The sequence below is a fragment of the Olea europaea genome, chromosome 14 (assembly GCF_002742605.1).
Source record: "Olea europaea var. sylvestris chromosome 14, O_europaea_v1, whole genome shotgun sequence".
Classification (NCBI taxonomy): Eukaryota; Viridiplantae; Streptophyta; class Magnoliopsida; order Lamiales; family Oleaceae; genus Olea; species Olea europaea.
Genome location: NC_036250.1, coordinates 3,452,284 through 3,464,433, shown reverse-complemented (window position 1 = coordinate 3,464,433; position 12,150 = coordinate 3,452,284).

Here is a 12,150-nt window from a genome sequence, read left to right as displayed (position 1 = left end):
GTTAAATATCATTGTCGTACATGACTTCGACATAGACACGTCAATTAAATAATAAAGGAGAATGCTAGAAAAATTTTCGCCTTCGTATCATTTAACGTCACCTTATTCCAATTTGTATATTTAGCATTACTCAATATTAGGGCTGGACATTGTTCGATTCTAATGAGAACCAAACTGGGCTCGAAATTTTTCGAACATTTAGTAAGTGAAACTGTCGAGTCCTAATTTAATTATAAAATCGTTCGAGTTTGGTTCCATTCAGTTTGGTTCGATTCAATTCGGTTCTCAAGTTCCGTATTATAATTAAACTTTTTAATATTTACAAAGTTATATTAATTCAACTAATGATATGTGTTGCGTGTTGTCACACCTGTCCTACCCACCTGGGCCAATGGCCCACTCATCCTGATCCACGTGGCATTCCTGCCGAGGTGGCACACATTGCCGAGGTGGGTTATATCCGAAGTGCTTCAAGCCGAGGTCCATCCGACGAGCCTTCTCGATCCGATGTACGCGAGTCTGTCGAAATCCAACTACCGAGGCCCACGACCCGAAGCATGGAACCTGTTGAATGTAGCTGAGGTCCTCAAGTGGAAGTATTTTTCAAACGGTCGAAGCCCCGAAGCTGATGCACGAGCCTCTTAACCACAAGGAGTTTCCTCCACAGTCACTTCTCCCAAGAGATCGCCTACTCAGAGATCTTATTCGAATGACTGATGGAACGTTTGTCACAAGCATAAAGGTCAAGTCTTGTCACTAGTATGGAGGACCTGCGCAAGCAATAAATGCGCCGTAAGCTAGCAAGTCAAGCCCCATATCTAAGAAAAGACGTTTGAACTAAAGAGATGAGGCCACGTGCCACTTCATCCAAGGGCTCCCATTTCATATGTATCACTATAAATACTTCTATTGTGTAATGTCAAAGGCTAATGCAAGAATCAATACTAAAGACTACATTTACTCAACTCTCTCTCATTTACTTGCAATACACAAATCGAGTTTATACACTTTTACATATACATTTACGAGCACCGGTTGGTAATTATTGTACAATCGGATTACGAACAACCCGCCGAATTCCGAACTTCACCGTCCCGTGTCGTTGGGCTACTCCCACGCCCCTTTGAACCGCTCGTTTTAGACCGTCCACGTGTCTTAGCGTGTTGGACATTCGCCCACGCAAGCGCGGGTTAGACCGGCATCTGTTGGCGCACTTTTTGGGGTCAACAGATTGGCGCCGTCTGTGGAAAATCATACCATAACCACGAGCAACCTTGTGGTAAAAGCTTATTGAAAAACATTTGGGCAACCCTCCTTGAAAAATGATTTGTTTTTTAAAAAGAATAGGAGGAACCCCTATCACTTAGAGAAATCTAAGTTTGAGAAAAGAAAAATGAGTTCTAAGGAAGATACTCCCCCAAGGAGGGTAAGAGAAAGCACGAATGTGCCTCCCCAGCCTGCTGCCCTAGCAGCTCGACCGAGGCTCCACCACCACCAAAGGAGAGGTGGGATGCGTGCGACAGCACGACTATCAAGAGAAATGGCTATCATGGCAGCCAACTTGAGGGATATAGCCAACCAAAACTTAGCCATGAGGGAGCTTATGGCCCAAATGCAAGGCCAGGAAGGCTTCCCCATTCCTCTATATGCCCCCCACGGGCACTATCAGCAAGAGGACGAGGTTCAGAGTCATAGGGCTGTCTCGCAGACTATGGCCGAGGTGAAAGCCCATTCGAGAGGGAAGTGGGAGTCGACATTTCCTCCAACTATGCATCTGGCCGACCTACCGAGGTCCAAATGAGCCATGATAACTTCCCACCTCCATATGAGCAAGACCCAAGACATAGGAGAGCAGGAAGTGTTTTTGACAGAATCAGCCCTGCCGAACCGAGGCCCAGTCAACAGCCTCGGACGAGGCCACAGCCTCCACCTCCGATGCCCCAGCAGCCGGAGAGAAGGCATGAAAATGTCCCCCGCACTGTCCCGCCTAGAAGTAGGCCGCAGAGGAGGGAGGAAGAGGCTAGGAACCGGCCCGGACCCTCTCACCAACAACCAAGGTACGAGGCCGATGACTATGATTCTGATGAGCAGCAGAGATCCTGTGACTTGGACGATGATGATGAGAACCTGCCATTCTCAAGAGAACTAAGAAATGCCCAGGTCCCGAGCTACTATGTCATGCCAAAAATACCAAAGTATGATGGAAGAGGTGACCCAGAAAAGCACCTCAATGCTTACAAAACTCACATGAACCTGAGGGGCGTCACCCCAGTCGTGAAGTGCAGAGCATTCCATTTAACCCTCGGTGGAGCGGCTGAAATCTGGTATAGTAGGCTACCACTTGGGAGCATCCGAAGCTGGCCCGAGTTCAAGACTACCTTCTTGAAGAGGTTCGCAGTGAGCAAGGAAGGAGAGGCCCCCATCCAGCGTCTCCAAGACATGAGACAGGCACATGGCGAGTCCCTAAAAAGCTTCCTATCGCGCTTCACCAACGAGATGACCTACTGCGTACAAGTCACCGACAGAGAAGCACTATCTTCATTAAGAGGAGGCTTGAACATGAACACCCTATTCTGGAGGGATGTGCAGAATCAAGACCCCACCAGCTATGACGCCCTACTAGAGATGATGAGAAGGGAGATAATCAATGAAGAATTGATTGAGCATAGGAACAGGGCAAGCAGAGGCCTCCCACCTCCTCAAAGACAGCGAGGTAGGGGCCCGACCTCCCACCTCATGGACTACCAGATGAACTAAGCCGAAATTGAGAACTCCGACCAAGCTCTGGCCACCACAACTCTGAACGCGGTTCCTACCTTGGCATATGAGGATGTCAACCCAACTGCTGACCCACATCAGATGGAGGCCCAGCAGGGACCCCGTAGAGGGAGAGGCAGAGGCCGAGGTTTTGCACCTAGAAATAGGTCCAATCCGAACCTCCTAGGATACTGTTTGCACCACAGGTCCTACGGGCACGACACCGCGGATTGCAGAGACTATGCACACCGCTCCCGGCAGGAACCCGCCAGAGAAAGACATGACTCGCTCCAGGCGAATAGGCCCCCACCCAGGTACGACAACCGACATGGGCGTGAGGCAGCCGCTCCTCGTCAAAGGGATGTATCCCCAAGGTGAAGAGAGCAAGACATAGAGAGGACCAGGGAAGGGCGTAGACACCGAAGAAATAGGCAAGCTCAAGATGAGGCCCCTATCCACGAGATAGATACCATATTTGGAGGCCCTTAATTTGGCGGTGAAACACGAAATGCCAAAAGAAATTATGCTAGGGAGGCTAAGCACCCCCCTCTGACGAGTTACATTGTGGACAGTAGCTCTCGAAGAAACCAAGTACCACCCATTGTCTTCATCCAGGAAGACGCCGAAGGAGTTCATTACCCCCATTGCGATGCGCTGGTGGTGAGGGCTGTCATAGCTCGAAATGGGCTCAAACGAATGCTAGTCGACAACGGTAGCTCCGTCAACATCCTATTCGGGTCCGTCTTTGATAAGATGATATTGGACCATCAGTTGACGCCCATCACCACTCCATTGTATGGATTTATCGAAGATAACATCACTCCAAAGGGAAAGACAACACTGGCAGTGGAGATGGGAGAATCTCCTCAAACTACGATGAACTTCATGGAATTCCTCGTAGTTGACAGCCGATCGATTTACCACGGAGTCTTGGGCAGACCAGCCCTAAAGAAATTGGGAGCAGTCACCTCCATCCACCACCTATGCATGAAATTCTCAACAGAAAATGGGGTGACAACGGTGAGAGGCGACCAGAGAGGCTCGAGAGAGTGCTATCTAAGCTCCATTAAGAAGGTAGAGCCCCGGGACGTCCACGTGATCATGGCTGATGTGGTCATGGCGGATGTCCCAGGTGACGCTCCCACTGATCAAGAAGATGTTGATATGATTGACGCACCGCTTAATCAGGAGGTGCTAATCGTTGATGAAATCGACCCCTGCATAATGGAACATGAGCCTCAAGCATCCTCTGTAGAGGAACTTGAGAGCTTCTCAGCCGACCCCCGAGATCCGTCCAAGGTGTTGAAAGTAGGCAGAGGCCTATCCAACATTTTGAGAGAAAAGATTAAGGACTTTCTAGGAAATAACCTTGACGTCTCTGCTTGGAGGCATGAGGACATGGTGGGCATAGACCCTAAGATCAGCTGCCACCACTTGAAAATTGATCCTAATGTTGCCCCGCATAGACAAAAAAGGAGAGCCCTCAACCTTGAGAGGTATGAGGCCCTAAAGGAAGAGGTTCAGAAGCTCATCCAAAATGGCTTCATCAGGGAGGCCACCTATCCGAGGTGGGTCTCCAACCCGATCTTGGTTAAGAAACACAATGACAAATGGAGGGTATGCATCGACTTTACCAACCTCAATAGGGCTTGCCCGAAAGACAGCTTTCCGCTTCCAAGGATTGACCAATTGGTGGACTCTACGGCTGGGCACGAGTTGTTGAGCTTCATGGATGCATACACAAACTACAACCAAATCCCCATGCACCCGGCCGATGAAGAGCACACCTCTTTCATCACGGACCGAGGCCTCTATTGCTATAGAATGATGCCCTTCGGGTTGAAAAACGTCGGAGCAACCTACCAAAGACTCGTGAACAAAATGTTTACCTACCTCATTGGCAAGACAATGGAGGTCTACGTGGATGACATGCTGGTGAAGAGCTTAGAAGCAGAGAACCACATAACGCACCTCAACAACACCTTCCAAATCCTGCGAAGGTACAGAATGAGGCTCAACCCCTTGAAATGTGCCTTTGGGGTAGCTTCCGGCAAGTTCTTGGGATACATGATCAACCAGCGAGGAATTGAAGCGAATCCCGAGAAAATTGAGGCTCTGTGCCAGATGAGGTCCCCTCAAAAGTCAAAGGAGGTGCAAAGCTTAACTGGACGAGTGGCAGCACTTAGTCGCTTCGTCTCCAAAGCAACTAACAAGTGCCTCCCATTTTTCAAAGTGCTCAAGGCTGGGAAGAAATTCCAATGGATTGAGGAATGTGAAGAGGCCTTCCAAGGACTGAAAAGGCATTTGGGGCAGGCCCCCCTCCTCTCCAAACCAAAGCCCGGTGACATCTTGCAACTATATCTTGCCGTCTCCAATGACTCCATCAGTTCGGTTCTGATTCGAGAAGAAGGGTCCACCCAACTTCCCGTCTACTATACGAGTAAAGCGCTCCTATCGCCGGAGACCCGATACCTCGATATGGAGAAGCTTGCTTTGGCCTTAATCACGGCCTCTAGGAAATTGAGACCATACTTCCAAGCTCATACCATCCATGTACTTATAAATTTTCCCCTGAGGCAAGTACTCCAAAAGCCCGATGCCTTGGGAAGATTGTTGAAATAGGCAGTGGAACTAAGTGAATTTGACCTTATGTTCAAAGCTAGGACAGCCATCAAAGGGCAAGCCTTAGCTGACTTTGTTGCTGAATTCGCCAACCTACCCGAGGTGGATGAAATCATGGAATCCATCGAACCCCAACGTGGAGCCCTTTCGTCGATGGTTCAGCTGGGGAGGTCGACTCATGTGTCGGGGTTGTCCTCATTAGCCCCGAGGGTCACAAACTCACCTCGGCCGTGAGGTTCGGATCAAAGCCACCAACAATGTTGCAGAGTATGAAGCACTCCTTGCAGGCCTCAGACTGGCCAAGGAAATGCAAGTAAAGAAGCTACTCGTTAGTAGTGACTCCCAGCTGGCTGTTAGCCAAGTCAATGGTAACTTCTCAGCCAAAGACAAAACGATGGCCTCCTATCTGAAAATGGTGATGAACCTCATCCCATCTTTTGAAAAGTTCGAGTTAACCCAGATTCCCCGCATCGAAAATGCTCATGCGGATGCACTCTCGAAGCTGGCTAGTAGCAAAGACTCATAGCTACTCACTGTAGTGCCTATCGAGCACCTCCTCCTGCCTTCTATCGAGACCCCTAATGTCATGTGGGTCGGTGGAACTCCCACATGGATGCAACCAATCATAGCATATCTGAAAGACCAGGTGCTGCCCACCAACAAGAATGAGGCTTATAAGCTAAGAAGGAGGTCAGCCCACTTCCTCTTCATTGATGACATTCTCTATAAGAGAAGCTTCTCCTCTCCACTCTTACGATGCGTTGGAGGAGAAGAGGCTACCTACATACTAAGAGAAGTCCACGAGGGAGTGTGCGGCAACCACTCTGGAGGCCTATCTCTGGCACAAAAAATACTGAGGCAAGGATACTACTGGCCTACCCTGAAACGGGATGCCCTCGAATTCGTGCGAAAATGTGATAAATGCCAACGATTCTCTCCCGTACAAAGACGACCATCACAGGATTTAACTGCAGTCTTCAGCCCCTGGCCTTTCTCAAAATGGGGTGTGGACCTAATAGGCCCTCTACCTAAGAGCAGAGGAGGTGCAAGTTTTGTAATAGTGGCCATTGATTACTTCACAAAGTGGGTCGAAGCTGAACCACTGGCAAAAATCACAGAAGCAAACACCTCCATGTTCCTATGGAAGAATATTATTTGACGGTTCGGAATTCCCTACTTGATCGTCTCAGACAATAGCAGATAATTCGATAACAAGAAGGTTAGAGAACTGTGTGAAGAGCTCGGCATAAAGAAGCATTTCTCTACACCTCACCACCCACAAGCTAATGGCCAAGTTAAAGCCATAAACAAGACAATCAAGTACGTCCTGAAAAGGAAGCTTGATGTATCCAAGGGAGCTTGAGTTGATAAGCTGCCCCAAGTACTTTGGGCAATCCGAACCACCACCAAGACCCCAAATGGGGAGACCCCTTTTCTCATGGCATATGGGACTGAGGCGATGAGCCCCGTGAAGGTCAAACTTTCATCTCCACGACGTCTGCACTTTAGCGAAGTGACCAACGATGAGCTTCTGAGGCTCGACCTCGATTTCATTGAGGAGAGAAGGGATGACTCCCAGCTGAAGCTAGGCACCTATCAAAGAAAGATGACAAGGTACTTCAACTCCAAAGTCAAGAAGAAGTCATTCCGAATCAACGATCTTGTTCTCAGGAGGGTTTTCCTATCTTCAAAAGAACCTGGGTCTGGTTCCCTAGGCCCGAATTGGGAAGGTCCATACAAAATCAGAGAAGAAATCCGACCTGGAACCTACAGGATTGAAGACATGGACGACAAGGCGCAACCTCGTCCATGGAACATTGAACACCTCAAAATCTATTATCAATGAATTGTACCATGCTGGATGACTTTCCCCAGCCTTTGTAATATTTCTATAGGTCAATAAAATGCATTGATTAAATCCACCATGTCTAGGATGCGTCGTCACCTCGGAGGAGAGGCTCGGGACCCACCTCTGGGCCACCTTGCTTGAACTCCGAGGTGCTAGCACATGCCTCCCTTTGGCCTTGCTGAACGCCAAGGGGAGAAGCCTCAACATGGCTGCACCGTCCACCATGTCTGGGATGCGTCGTCACCTCGGAGGAGAGGCTCGGGACCCACCTTAGGGTCACCTCGCTTGAACTCCGAGGCGCTAGCGCATGTCTCCCTTTGGCCTTGCTGAACGCCAAGGGGAGAAGCAACATGGCTGCACCATCCACCATGTCTGGGATGCGTCGTCACCTCGGAGGAGAGGCTCGGGACCCACCTCTGGGCCACCTCGCTTGAACTTCGAGGTGCTAGCACATGCCTCCCTTTGGCCTTGCTGAACGATAAGGGGAGAAGTCTCAACATGGCTGCACCATCCACCATGTCTGGGATGCGTCGTCACCTCGGAGGAGAGGCTCGGGACCCACCTCGGGGCCACCTCACTTGAACTCCAAGGCGCTAGCACATGCCTCCCTTTGGCCTTGCTGAACGCCAAGGGGAGAAGCCTCAACATAGCAGCACCATCCACCATGTCTGGGATGCGTCATCACCTCGGAGGAGAGGCTCGGGACCCACCTCGGGGCCACCTCGCTTGAACTCCGAGGTGCTAGCACATGCCTCCTTTTGGCCTTGCTGAACGCCAATGGGAGAAGCCTCAACATGGCTGCACCATGCACCATGTCTGGGATGCGTCGTCACCTCGGAGGAGAGGCTCGGGACCCACCTCAGGGCCACCTCGCTTGAACTCCGAGGCGCTAGCACATGCCTCCTTTTGGCCTTGCTGAACGCCAATGGGAGAAGTCTCAACATGGCTGCACCATCCACCATGTCTGGGATGTGTCGTCACATCGGAGGAGAGGCTCGGGACCCACCTCAGGGTCACCTCGCTTGAACTCCGAGGCACTAGCACATGCCTCCCTTTGGCCTTGTTGAACACCGAGGGGAGAAGCCCCAACCGCTACAGTCCGAGGCTCACACAGTTCATCTCCTTAAGTTATGTTAATGTGCTTAAGTCCGAGGTTCACACTGTTCATCTCCTTAAGTCATGTTAATTTGCTTAAGTATGAGGTTCGCACAGTTCATCTCCTTAAGTTATGTTAATGTGCTTAAGTCTGAGGTTCACACTGTTCATCTCCTTAAGTCATGTTAATTTGCTCAAGTCCGAGGTTCGCACAGTTCATCTCCTTAAGTTATGTTAATGTGCTCAAGTCCGAGGTTCGCACTGTTCATCTCCTTAAGTTATGTTAATGTGCTCAAGTCCGAGGTTCGCACTGTTCATCTCCTTAAGTCATGTTAATTTGCTCAAGTCCGAGGTTCGCACTGTTCATCTCCTTAAGTTATGTTAATTTGCTTAAGTCCGAGGTTCGCACAGTTCATCTCCTTAAGTTATGTTAATGTGCTTAAGTCCGAGGTTCACACTGTTCATCTCTTTAAGTCATGTTAATTTTTTTAAGTCTGAGGTTCGCACAGTTCATCTCCTTAAGTTATGTTAATGTGCTTAAGTCCGAGGTTCACACCGTTCATCTCCTAAAGTCATGTTAATTTGCTTAAGTCCGAGGTTCGCACAGTTCAGTCACTCAAGTTATGTTCGTTTATTTCAGTCCGAGGCTCACAAAGTTAAAGTTATTTAGTTCATGCTTCTATCAAGTTCCAGTTCATTTGTTTAACGAGGTATAAAAACTTGGACAAAGAACAACAATGAAAGAAGAAAGACATTATATTGATATTTCAAGGAAGATTACAAAGGAGGGCCTCTGGACATTACATCCAAAATACTGAAAAGTAAAACCTAGTCTATGCCTAGCCAGATGACGGAGGCGCCTTAGCACTTGGGGCTTTGGCAACTTGGGCATCAGATGTTGCTTCGTTTGCCTCAGCACTTGGGGCTTCGGCATCAACTTCTTCATCACCCTGGACCTCCTCAGCTGGGGTCTGAGGTACCTCATCCACAAATTCGGACCTAAGTTGAGCCAGGTCCAAATTGGGATACAGCTCCTCTGCTCGCTCCAGCACTTCGGCATAGGCGAAGTTCCTCCAGTACGAACTGAAGCTCTTATACTCCTCTGTAGCGTGGAAATTGGCGATGTATTCCTTCACCGCCTCCTCCTTTGCAGTTCGGGCCTCTTCCCTTGCAACAGAGGCGTCGTTCATGTACCACTTCGCCTGGCCTTCGAGAAACTAATAAGCATCTTGAGCACCGGCTAAGGAGAGATTCGCCTTCTCAAGGGCCTCAGCAGTCACCTTTTGGTGCTCATTCGAAACCTCCACCTTCTTTGTCAAGGAGGCCACCGCGCACTGTGACTCATACACTTCCTTCTTTAAGGCCTCAATCTGGGCCAGAGCAGACTCGAGCTTCGCCGCCTCTTCAACTCTCTAGGTCTTGGCTTCTTCGGCCTCGGCCTTAGCAGCTTTCATCTCCTCTACGAGGGAGGTAGTCTTCCCCTCTGAGGCCTGGGTCCTTGTCTGAAATTCGCTCAAGGCCTCCCTGCATTCGAGCGTGAGGCCAAAGGTCCGGACGCTCTGGCTCACCAATGCCCTTGTCAAGTCGGTGGCATCGCAAGAGGAGGCATGCAGCTGCCACCTCTCAGTCCATAACTTGTAAAAGCTCTCGGTGGCACTTCTGATTTCTTCAGGGAGAGCCTCCACCAAGGCTGGGGCCAGTGCCTCCTCCCTCCCAGCTAGGAAGCTCGGAGACTTCCCCTTCTCCCGCACCGGCTTCTCCTTTACTGCCTCCTCCTCGGCAGCTTCTGCAGCTTGCCTTGTGGCCTCTGCTCTAGCCTCTTCAGCCTTTACCTCTCTAACCATCTCCATTTTGATGGCTTTGGAGGCTGCAGCAAGAAGCTTCGGCTCACCAGTTTGTTCGGCCCTATGGGAGACTGAGGTCCCAAACTTTCCAGCTGAGCTAGAGATGTGCACCAGCTTCCTCTTCTTAGTCTCCTCAGGGACTTTCTCCTTGCCCCGAGGCTCCTTCGGCTTCTCTGGCCTCTGAGGAGTTGCCTCCTCCGAAGCCCTGGGAGTACAGTCCTTGGACAGGCGCTCAACCCTATCTCAGATTTCCTTTGCCCCGTTGGACCCAGGCTTCAGGGGCCTCGCCTTCACAGTAGACGTGGCCTTCAAGATAGAGGCCATGTCTGGAGCTGGGTACTCCCTCTTCTTGAATTTATCTGCACAATAGGTCAGATCAGCATCAGTATAAAAACAAGGGATAGGAAAATTTAAGTGTTGGGGCTTCGTACCTCTGGATGCCATCAGTTCGAAGTCCAGAAAGTATCTACTCCTATCAATCAGGTGATCGAAGTGGCGAAGCTTCAGAGGCCTCTTGTAAATGTCCTTTATCACCTCGAATTCCTCCCTGCTAAGCTCGAACCTCACACTACTATCTGCAAAGGAACCCCCAACAGTTAGACGAATTCATATTCTGACTTCAAAAGACAAGCACAGGTCGGGAGACTCACGAGCTCCGTAGTACTGGGTCGGCATTGTGCATGACAGGGCTTTGTCCCCCTCCACTGCCTGCCATTTACCTCGCACCCAGGACCAGGACTCCTTCCATCCCTTGATAGAGGAAGGAAGTCCCACCACAAAGGGTGCGTGAGCCCCCCAAGGCGTGAGGTAGTACCACCCCCTTGACTCCTTCTCAATTACCCGGGGCTGGAACAAGGTCATGAACACATGAAGAGGCATGTCCTCCCCAAGTGACACTTCCTTCCACAGGAAGTATGAGCCGACCAGCTGACTCCACCCATTCGGCAGAACCTGGGTCGGCGATAGCATGAAGTTCCTAAGCACCGCCCTAAAGAAGGGGTGCAGAGGAAGAAGCATACCTGCCTTGAACAAGTATTCACTGACCGCCACGCAGCCGGGCCTCAGATAGCAGGCCCGCTCGTTTGGCTCAGGGACTAACATTTCTATGTAGTGGGGTACACTGTACCTCTCCCTAAGTTCCCCCAACCTCTTCCACGTCATATTCGAAGGCACCCTAGAAGCCCCCCACTCCTGGGTATAATCTACAGGCTCCTCGGCCATGGCATACGTATCCACCTCGGACATCCCCCCGTGACCGACCCCATAGTCTAAAGACGCCACTGTAACAAGCTCCCTACCCGAAGTGGACTCCATTTTCTCAGTAAAATGACAGTAAGAAGGGTTTTTGTGCAAACAATACCTAAGGGAATTCGACACAAACGGAGACTGGCCGGAATTTAATATTACAGTCAACCTCGACGCCGGGAAATTTGGAGATTTGAGAGAGTTTCAGAGTGCAAAGTGTTCAAAAATCCTGAAAATTGGGATTTTCTCGCCTTTTATAAAGGTCCAAGACGAACCCCAGCCGTCAGATCAAATCTCAGTCAATCCGAGCCCTCCATTTCAGATCCAATCCGAGTCGTTGAATTCAAACGGTTTTTAAATCCTACGCTTCAGATTTATGCGTGCCTCCCACACACCTCTCCAACGCGTCTGCTTCTAGAAGCGCCAGCTACCCTCATAATTGCATTTTTAATTCGACGGCAGCAGCGCCTTGGAAGTCGTAACGGCTCAGCCACTTTTCCTCGAAAACAAGCACAAAACATCAAATCATTGGCACAGTAGCCAAGGCACAATCATTACCATTGGACCTCGGCTTCCTCTTCGCCATTCAGCAATCAAAGCCTCGCAGGTTCGGTTCCTCAACCACATCGGCTTCCTCTTCGCCATTCAGCAATCAAGCCTCGCAGGTTCGGTTCCTCAACCACCCCGGCTTCCTCTTCGCCATTCAGCATCAAAGCCTCGCAGGTTCGGCTACTCAAC